The following is a 9664-nucleotide window of genomic DNA, read 5'->3' as shown; positions in this document are numbered from 1 at the left end:
CATGGTGCTAAGAGACATTTCTAGAGATCATCTAATACATTCTTTCTCCTAGGCCCCATTCCCCTCTCCAGCCCTTGTAGGCTGTGTGACAGCCTTGAACAAACTACTTAGCCCCTCTTTGCTTCAGTTTCTTTATGAAATGGGATAATCATGTGTGCATTATAGGGTTGTCGTGAAGATTAAAGTACTTAGTAGCCAACTACTTAAAACACTTGGCATATGCAGTGCCCTCAGGAAATGTTAGCTACTATTTTTCTTTAAATAAAGTTTTTATTTTAGAGTAGTTGGGCTTTACAGAAAAGTTGCAAAGACAGCATCCAGAAGCCCCATTTACTCTGTCCAGCTTCCCCTATTGTTAACATCTTAAATTAGTATGGTAAATTTGCGACAACTAATGAACCAATATTGATATGCTATTATTAACTAATAGTTTTTACCTACTTCTTTGTTCCAAGATCGTATCCAGGATACTGCACTACACTTAGATATCTTGTCTCTTTGGGTTCCTCTAAACTGTGATAATTTCTCAAACTTTCCTTGTTTTTGATGACTTTGACAGTTTCAAGTGGTAAGATATTTTATAGAATATCCCTCAATTTTGATTTGCCTGTTTTACTTATGCTTAGACTGGAGTTACAGGATTGAAGAGAAAGAATAAAGGCATAGAGTGCCAGTTAAGAGTAGGACATCACATGATACCAAGGGTATATGCTATCAACATGACTTATCATTGATGATGTTAACCTCAAACACCTGACTAAGGTAGTGGTTGGTAGGGTTCTCCACTATAAAATACCCCCCTCTAGCACCACCTTTTGATGATTTGATGCTTCCTTTCTTTGAAAGGAAGTCACTATGTGTAGTGACTTAAGCCCACACTTAAGGTTTAAGGAGTTATGCTCCGCCTCCCTGAGGGGGGCAGTATCTAGGTAAGTATTTGGAATTCTTCTGTATCAGAAATCTACTCTCTCCCATTTATTTATTCAATCATTTCTTTGTGTCAGTAAGGAGTCGTGAGTATTTTTGATCTTTCAGGTTCTAATCCAATACTACCATGTTTATTGAGTGCTTAGCTTAGTTGTTCCAGTTTTGACCATAGGGAGTTCCTTCAGTTGACTCCTGGGTCCCCTTGACATATTCTTCCCTCATTGTTCTGTCTTTCCTTTTCTCCTCTCTCTCTCTTTTATCCCCTCTTTACTTTCTGGCACTCCCAGATGCCCCAGTCTCATATTGCATATTCCCTGCCCCAGCCCTAGAATCTCCAGAGCCCTGCTTCTTTTTTATTGGAGAATGGGTTTAAAACCCCAGATTTGGGTGCTGGGAATGCTTGTAGCTACCAGAGTGGTACCTGTTTCCGGGGCTGTCACTAGGCAGAATTAAGAACTAACACGTGTATATACACATATACACAATAATTATCTCTATCTGCCCATTTGGGTAAACATAAATTCATGCAGATGTGTACCACTCTAATCCAATACCACATGGTTCCTTCTACCCTGCTAATATTTTATTAGCTATGCATTCATTCACACACCCATTCATGCAACAGAGTATGCTGAGTGTCTATCATATGCCAGGACCTATGCTTAGAACATGGTAGATGCTCTTCCTACTCTCATGTGGCTTAGAATTCAGTTACCAGCATAATTTTTTTACCTTACTTTTTTGGTACTACCAAGAACTGACACCATTCACACTCACAGTAGTCTGTTTTCAGTAGTCTGTTTTTGCCCACCACACTCCATTTCCCCACTTTCAAAACTGTACCATCGCCATTGACCATCCTTTTCCCTCTCTACCCTCATTTCTCTTCCTACAACTCCTTGTTCTGTGGGGATTTTCACCTCTCATTAAAACACACTCAACATATTACTACTCCCCATTTGTATGGCACATTCTTAACCTTCTTCTCATCTCATTTTTGACTGCAGAGTTCCTTAAAGAATGATCAGATTATTACTAAGGTGTTTGTCCATAGTGGCGTCTTATGATTACTACAGACCTGTATGAATTTGCACGGGATGCGTCAGAGAGGAGGCCCCACATGGTCTATTCACCCGACTCCCGCTGTCAGGAATTGGAGGCCATGCGTTACTCATCCATGTAGATACAGAATCTCTACTGGTGTGAAACTCTAGGGTCTCCAGTTTTAGTACTTTTATTTGCTGCTCGATGAAAAGAAAATTTCTTGATATTTTCTTATATTGTTACAGTTTGTAAATATTTTTATTACTGTAAGTTGAATTCAACCCAATCCTTCTCATTGCTTGAGGGGAATTAAAACTATCTCTGTCCACAAAAGAAATTCACTTGTAATTTTCTTTTTCATACTGTCCTAGTTTTGTTTTGATAACAAAATTATATTAGTCTATAAAATGGATTGGGAAGTATTCTTTTTCTGTTTGCTGATAGAGTTCGAGTAAGTCTAGAATTATCAGTCCCTAGATTGTTTGGAGTAGATCACTTATACAATTGTACGGGCCTGGTGACGTCTTTTGTGTTTGTTTGTTTTATGTATTTGGCCTCGGATTTGATTTCCTTAATGGTTTTAACACTATTTAGGTTTTCTAGTTGTTCTTGAGTTAGTTTCAAGAAGTTACACTTTTCTTAAAAAATTTGCATTTTTTGTTTTACAATTAATGATATGAAGTTGTTATAATCTCTCATTATTTTTATAATTGAAGGGAACTATATCTCTATATCTCTTCCTTCATTCTGAAGGTTATGTATGTCTACCTCCATTCTTTTTTCTTGAGTAATCTTTCCAGAGATTTGCTGATTTTATTAGTCTTCTCTAAACATTACAGGGCTTTTCTAAAAATTACAGGGCAAACTGAATGTTTGTCTCTTATTTTATTATTTTTTACTCTTACCTTTGTTTTTCCTTCTATTTACTGTGTTGTATTCTGTTATTTTTAAATTTATAAAGATGGATGTTTAGTACATTAATTTTAGCCTTTTTTCTTTGCTAATATAATCATTTAAGACTTCAGATTTTGCTGTAAGTACTATTTTAGCTTTATATCACAAGTTTTGATAAGTATTTTATTATCGGTTGGTATTGCTTTGTAATTTCTTTTTTGACCCATCGGTTACTAGAATTGTAATTTTATGTTTCCAAATGTGTGGATTTTTTCCCAGTTATCACTTTAATATTTATATTAAAATTTTTTTTAATGTTTACTTATTTATTTTTAATTTTTTAAGTTTATTTATTTTTGAGAGAGACGGAGTGAGAGGCTCTGTCAGCATGGATCCCGATATGGGGCTCGAGCTCACAAACCATAAGATCATGACCTGAGCTGAAACAAAGAGTCAGACGCTCAACGGACTGAGCCACCCAGGCACCTCTTTTAATCTTCATTTTTAACTTAATTGTATTATGGTTAATTTGTTCTGAATGATGTTTTTTCTTTGAAATTTACTGACACACAATTTATGGAAACACCTGTGAGACATTTTTGTAAATGTTTTATGTGTACTTAAAATGAACGAGTATTCCCTAATTGATGGAAGCAGTGGCCTGTGTGGAGACCTATGATCGAGTACATATTATTCATTTTTTTTCAATATTACTACTGATTTATTGCCTGGTTAATCTATCAATTGTTTAGAGAGGTGTTAAAATTCTTTTCTTAAATTTAAATTTTTAAAACCATCCTTGAGATTTTATCAAATTTTATTCTATATCTGTTGAAGCTGAGTCAGTTGATTCATACAAGTTCAGAATTATTATGTCTCATTAGTAATATGCAAGTTTCTATCATTGTATAGTGATTCTGTGGCTTCTAAAGAATGATTTTTGCCTTAAAGTCTATTATTTTTTATATACTGATTATCATTATTGCCAATTTATCTGAATTTATTTCCACTATATTATTTTATTATTTTGTAGTTTCTCTTTGTTCTGCTTTTCTAGCTGTGTTTTTGTCTTCTTTCTTGCTATTTTATTATTATTTTTTTTATTTGCCGAAACTTTTGTTTACTATTTCATTTTTAGCCTCTACTAGTTACAAGTTAAACACTCCATGTACATTCTTTTAAAGATTATCTTAGAAATCTTAACATGCATACTTATGTTATCAAAGTCTCCTCATAAACAAAACAAGAACTTTGGACTGCTTTAAATTCCACCAATCCCTTGTCATTTGTACACCACTGTTGGCCAGCATATCATTCCATTTTGATCTCTCCTCCAAAAGACAGCCAGTGTTTGCTTAGATGCTTAGATTTACCCACAATTTGGGTTATTCTTTACTCATTATATCTTCTTCCATTTCAGACCTTTCCTCTTATATAATTTCCTATCCTTGTGCAGTTCAACCCTTACAATTTATTTTAATGATTATGTGTTAGTGATAAATATTTTAGATTTCATTTGTATGAAAAAGCATTCAAAGATTGAATTGTCAAAGATCATTTCATTTGGTAGGGGCGCCTGGGTGGCTCAGCCAGTTAAGCGTCTGACTTCTACTCAGGTCATGATTTCGCAGTTCATGAGTTTGACAGCTCAGAGCCTGGAGCCTGCTTCCGATTTTGTGTTTCTCTCTCTCTGCCCCTCCCCTGCTCATGCTCTGTCTATCAAAAATAAATAAACATTAAAAAATTTAAAAATAAATTAAAAAAGATCATTTCATTTGGCATACAATTCTAAACTGATAATTTATTTCTTTCAGAATGTTGAAGAAATTATTTTCCAATTTTCTGGCTTCCATGGTTGCTGATAAGTCAGCAATAAGTTTAATTGTTGTTTCTTTATGTGTAGTCATTATGTTGTCTCTGGTTTTATCAGGATCTTCCCTTTACCTTTAGTTTTCTATAGTTTCGCTATGATGTACCTAGTTATGGATTGCTTTTAAAAATATTTATGCAGCTTGGGATTCATTCTGCTTCCTGAATCTGCCAAGTAATATCTTTAATAAATTCTGGGAATTTTCTCAGCAGTTATGTCTTCACATAGATCCTGTCTTCTATTTTTTTCTATTGTTTTCATTTGAAACTCCATGATTTATATTTGATCTTCCTACACTGTTCCTCACATTTATTAATTCTCTTGTATTTTCCATATTTTTGTTTCTCCGTACTGAGTTTTCTGCAATTCATTCAAACTTACTTTCTTTTTTTTTTTTTTTTTTTATTTATTTTTGGGACAGAGAGAGACAGAGCATGAACAGGGGAGGGTCAGAGAGAGAGGGAGACACAGAATCAGAAACAGGCTCCAGGCTCCGAGCCATCAGCCCAGAGCCTGACGCGGGGCTCGAACTCACGGACCGCGAGATCGTGACCTGGCTGAAGTCGGACGCTTAACCGACTGCGCCACCCAGGCGCCCCAAACTTACTTTCTAACTCACTAATTCTCTCTTCATCCATGTCTAAATTGCTGTTAACATTTCTTTCTTTCTTTTTAATTTCAGCCCTAGTAGGTCTATGTGATTTTTTTTTTTTTTTTTTCAAATCTGCCTGGTCATTTTCTTTGTTTCGAGTGTCTTATTTCTTAACCTACTTGATATTCTTATTTTTTCTATTAACATAGTAAGCATACTTATTTTATATTCTTATGTGATAATTCTGTTGTTTGAAGTGTTAACTGTGTCTGAATATATCCTTGTTGGTTTTGTTCTCATTTATGGAGCACTGTTTTCTTGATACATTTTGTTACTATTTTCTCTGAGTTTATATTAATGAAATCTTTAAGGCATGAATTGAATGTGTCTTTCTCCCATAAGTATGTGGATACTAATTCTATATTTGAAGTTTTGTGGTCACAAACCTACAAATCTATGCGGGTGGGCTTGTCATTTTGCAGTCTCCAGAGAGAGTTAGCTTTTCCTCTCTACCGATGCTAGGGCAAGCTAGTTTCCTTGCTGTCACCCTTTCTGAAGTGGGATTTATATATGTATGTATTTAGGCCTTCTATTTCACCAAAGGTGTACTGCTCTGTAGTTTCAGTTTAAAAAAAAGTTTTTTTAAATGTTTATTTATTTTTTTTTTTTTTTTTATTTTTTCAATATATGAAATTTATTGTCAAATTGGTTTCCATACAACACCCAGTGCTCATCCCAAAAGGTGCCCTCCTCAATATCCATCACCCACCCTCCCCTCCTTCCCACCCCCCATAAACCCTCTGTTTGTTCTCAGTTTTTGAGAGAGACAGAGCATGAGCAGGGGAGGGGCAGAGAGAGAGGGAGACACAGATTGTGAAGCAGACTCTAGGCTCTGAGCTTTCAGCACAGAACCTAATGCAGGGCTTAAACTCACAAACTGAGATCATGACCTGAGCCGAAATTAGACGCTTAGCCGACTGAGCCACCAAGGCATCCCTGTAGTTTCAGTTTTATGTGGGGGTAACTACTGATAGCCCATCCACTCCTGGCAGAATTGATAGTACAAAAGTTCATGGTCACTTTGGTGTTTTCATACTTTTCTGGTTTCCTGCTTTTACTTTGTTTTTGGTCTTGGAGATTTCTTACATTCTGTTCAGCTCAATAGTATATTTTAATATTTTTTCAAATATAATTTTATTCAGAATGTTTTTATTTTTATTCTGAATGCTTATTCAGAAGTTTTTGGTAAGGAGCAAGTTGCTCATTGTATTTAAGGTATCACACTGTCAGAAACATAAGTATTATAATCTATTTTTAACCGATGTCCATCCTAGACAAAGCAGCTTTCAAATTAAAACAACAAAACGATGGTGCAATAGGAAACATCTTTCTTTTTAAATTGATTATCTCCACATTTAAGAATTCCTGTCTGGCTGGTTGGTGGACATCCAATAATTCTGCTTCAACATATGCAGCCTCATGTGTATTTCTATCTTTTAGGAAGAATCATTTTTTTGTGTGAGTGAGCTTTATGAATGTATTTCCCTTAAACTGATACTTGCTCTTGCTTATATATACTGAAAATGAATGACATTTTCAGTATATATTCTGACATTGTCCAATGACAGGAACTCTTGAATGTAAGGGAGAGAACGTATGTAAGGTGGTAAAAATCTCTAAAAAAAAAATAAAATAACCATAGGAATATTCTTAGGAAGAGTCAAAGGTAGGCTCTTTCATTCTAATTCCCCCAAAGACTTTGAAAACTAGTATAAGCCAAAAATGCAACAGAAGGATCTTCCAAGAGTGAGCCTGAATAAATCTTCTAAGCATCAGTAAGTGTCATTGCAATCAAAGACATTATCTACCACATGAGAGGGATACTGAGCACATATGCAGTGCACAGGAAACCCTCCAGTCAAAGGTCACACGTTAATAGGCAACAAACTATACAAAATCACTTACTGGGGAAGAGCATAGATCTCAAATGCAGATTTGAATGAAACCACACCCTGGATTTACTCCTTCTTCCTGGTGTATGGGGCCCTATGTTGCCCTTGGGAAATGAACAATGCACTAAGAAATATTAAGACGGAGCTTGGTGGATAGAAACAGATGGAGCAGGCTGCTGGCAGTATAATGACTCTGAATTGCATTTCTTGAGCATTTTGAAGTGGGAGAGAACAGAAGAGGAAAGTATGAAGAACAAGAGGAGGAAGGTACGGGGGCTGAGGTTTGCAGAACAGAAAGACTAGTTGTGGCAACCAGATGGAGAGACGTCTGGGGAACTTGTTTGGATATTCTCTGGTTCAATAAGGAAACTTGATTTTGGCTTGATTCGGAGCCCCTTTATGATTGCAACTACCCCACCCCCCCCACCACCACCCGCCACACACACCACACTTATATCCAGTGACAATATGGAATGATGGAAGATTTTTGTATTCAACTTCCTGCTAAACTTCCTTAAACAAAAATATCTGATTTGTCTTCATAAATTGTATTTCCAACTCTGAAATGCTGATATAAAGAGATCTGTTCTAAAATTAATCTACCTGAAAACCACAACTATAATAAGAGTAGTTTTATACTTAATAAATTCCATTTGGCAACACAGGAAAAGAGAAGGGGCAGATATCTCCCAGACCTCCCAAGTGAAAATTCAGCATCTTTCCAGTATTACATGAAGTAGAATATGGTTTTTACTTTACTTACTTCTTTCATTCTCTTGGAGCCTTACTATGGCTATTTGTCTGAAAAGATGAACTGTACTTAACATTACCTAGTCCTTGCTGATTGGAATTCAAGAATTCAAGCTGAGGTAAGCATATGTGCTGAAACTTTGCAGAAATTCAGAACACTGAAGTTCAGCTAAAATGTCCAATCCAGAATGTTGTGGCTCTGAAATCAAGAGTTAGTCACCCCTTCCCCAGGCATTGTGTATTGTCACCGTAATCCTAATTAAAATAATAATTCTGATCATGGTTGATAGTTACAATGAGAAGACGTTTTTGTAAGTTTGCGGAGAGATGCTGGCACAAAAAGGAGACAGAATTACTGATTCTTGCTTTGGCAATTATTCTCACAAATTCTCTGAAAAATATCAGGTATTCCAGGGGCACCTGGGTGGCTCAGTTGGTTAAGCATCAGACTCTTGATTACAGCTCAGGTCAGGATCTCAGAATTTGTGAGATTGAGCCTTGTGTTGGGAGCCTGCTTGGGCTCCCTCTTACTCTCTCAAAATAAATAAATACATATTAAAATTCTTTTTAATATCATGCATCCCAGGACACCAGCGGCAGAGTTTAAAAAGCCTCTGTAAGTGTTACAGCTCTTTTAGAATTTGTCTAGCAGGTTTTCCGGTTTTTACCGGAAGACCCTCTCCACAATACGTTAAAAAAAAAAAAAAAGCCTCTGTAAAATCAACATTATCACAGTTTGGCACATATAAGCATCAATAAATGGTAGCCATTATGTACTCTTTTTTTTTTAATTTTTAATTTTAGAGAGAGAATGGGGGAGAGGGGTAGACAGGGAGAGAGAGAATTTTTTTTTTCAATATATGAAGTTTATTGTCAAATTGGTTTCCATACAACACCCAGTGCTCATCCCAAAAGGTGCCCTCCTCAATACCCATCACCCACCCCCCATCAACCCTCAGTTTGTTCTCAGTTTTTAAGAGTCTCTTATGCTTTGGCTCTCTCCCACTCTAACCTCCTTTTTTTTTTTTCCTTCCCCTCCCCCATGGGTTTCTGTTAAGTTTCTCAGGATCCACATAAGAGTGAAACCATATGGTATCTGTCTTTCTCTGTATGGCTTATTTCACTTAGCATCACACTCTTCAGTTCCATCCATGTTGCTACAAAGGGCCATATTTCATTCTTTCTCATTGCCACGTAGTACTCCATTGTGTATATAAATCACAATTTCTTTATCCATTCATCAGTTGATGGACATTTAGGCTCTTTCCATAATTTGGCTATTGTTGGGAGTGCTGCTATAAACATTGGGGTACAAGTGCCCCCTATGTATCAGTACTCCTGTATCCCTTGGGTAAATTCTTAGCAGTGCTATTGCTGGGTCATAGGGTAGGTCTATTTTTAATTTTTTGAGGAACCTCCACACTGTTTTCCAGAGTGGCTGCACCAATTTGCATTCCCACCAACAGTGCAAAAGGGTTCCCGTTTGAGAGAGAGAATCTTAAGCAGACCCCATGCTGAGTGTGGAGCCCAATACAGGGTTTGATGCCATGATCCTGGGATCATGACCTGAGCCCAAATCCAGAGTTGGACACTCAATGAACTGTGCCACCCTGGTGCCCCAATTTTTATTATGAT

The 9664-nt window shown here is 36.5% G+C and overlaps 1 non-coding gene across 1 annotated transcript; it reads left to right on the top strand.

The window, feature by feature from the left end:
• Positions 1-8647: 8647 nt before the first annotated feature.
• Positions 8648-8709, top strand: LOC128775994 (U7 small nuclear RNA). The gene has a single exon (XR_008420970.1). It is a non-coding gene; the product is annotated as a U7 small nuclear RNA (small nuclear RNA).
• The last annotated feature ends 955 nt before the right edge of the window (positions 8710-9664 follow it).

The sequence above is a fragment of the Panthera pardus genome, unplaced genomic scaffold (assembly GCF_024362965.1).
Source record: "Panthera pardus isolate Hobbes unplaced genomic scaffold, ASM2436296v1 HiC_scaffold_11, whole genome shotgun sequence".
Taxonomy (NCBI): Eukaryota; Metazoa; Chordata; class Mammalia; order Carnivora; family Felidae; genus Panthera; species Panthera pardus.
This window is presented reverse-complemented; position numbering and strand designations above follow the sequence as displayed.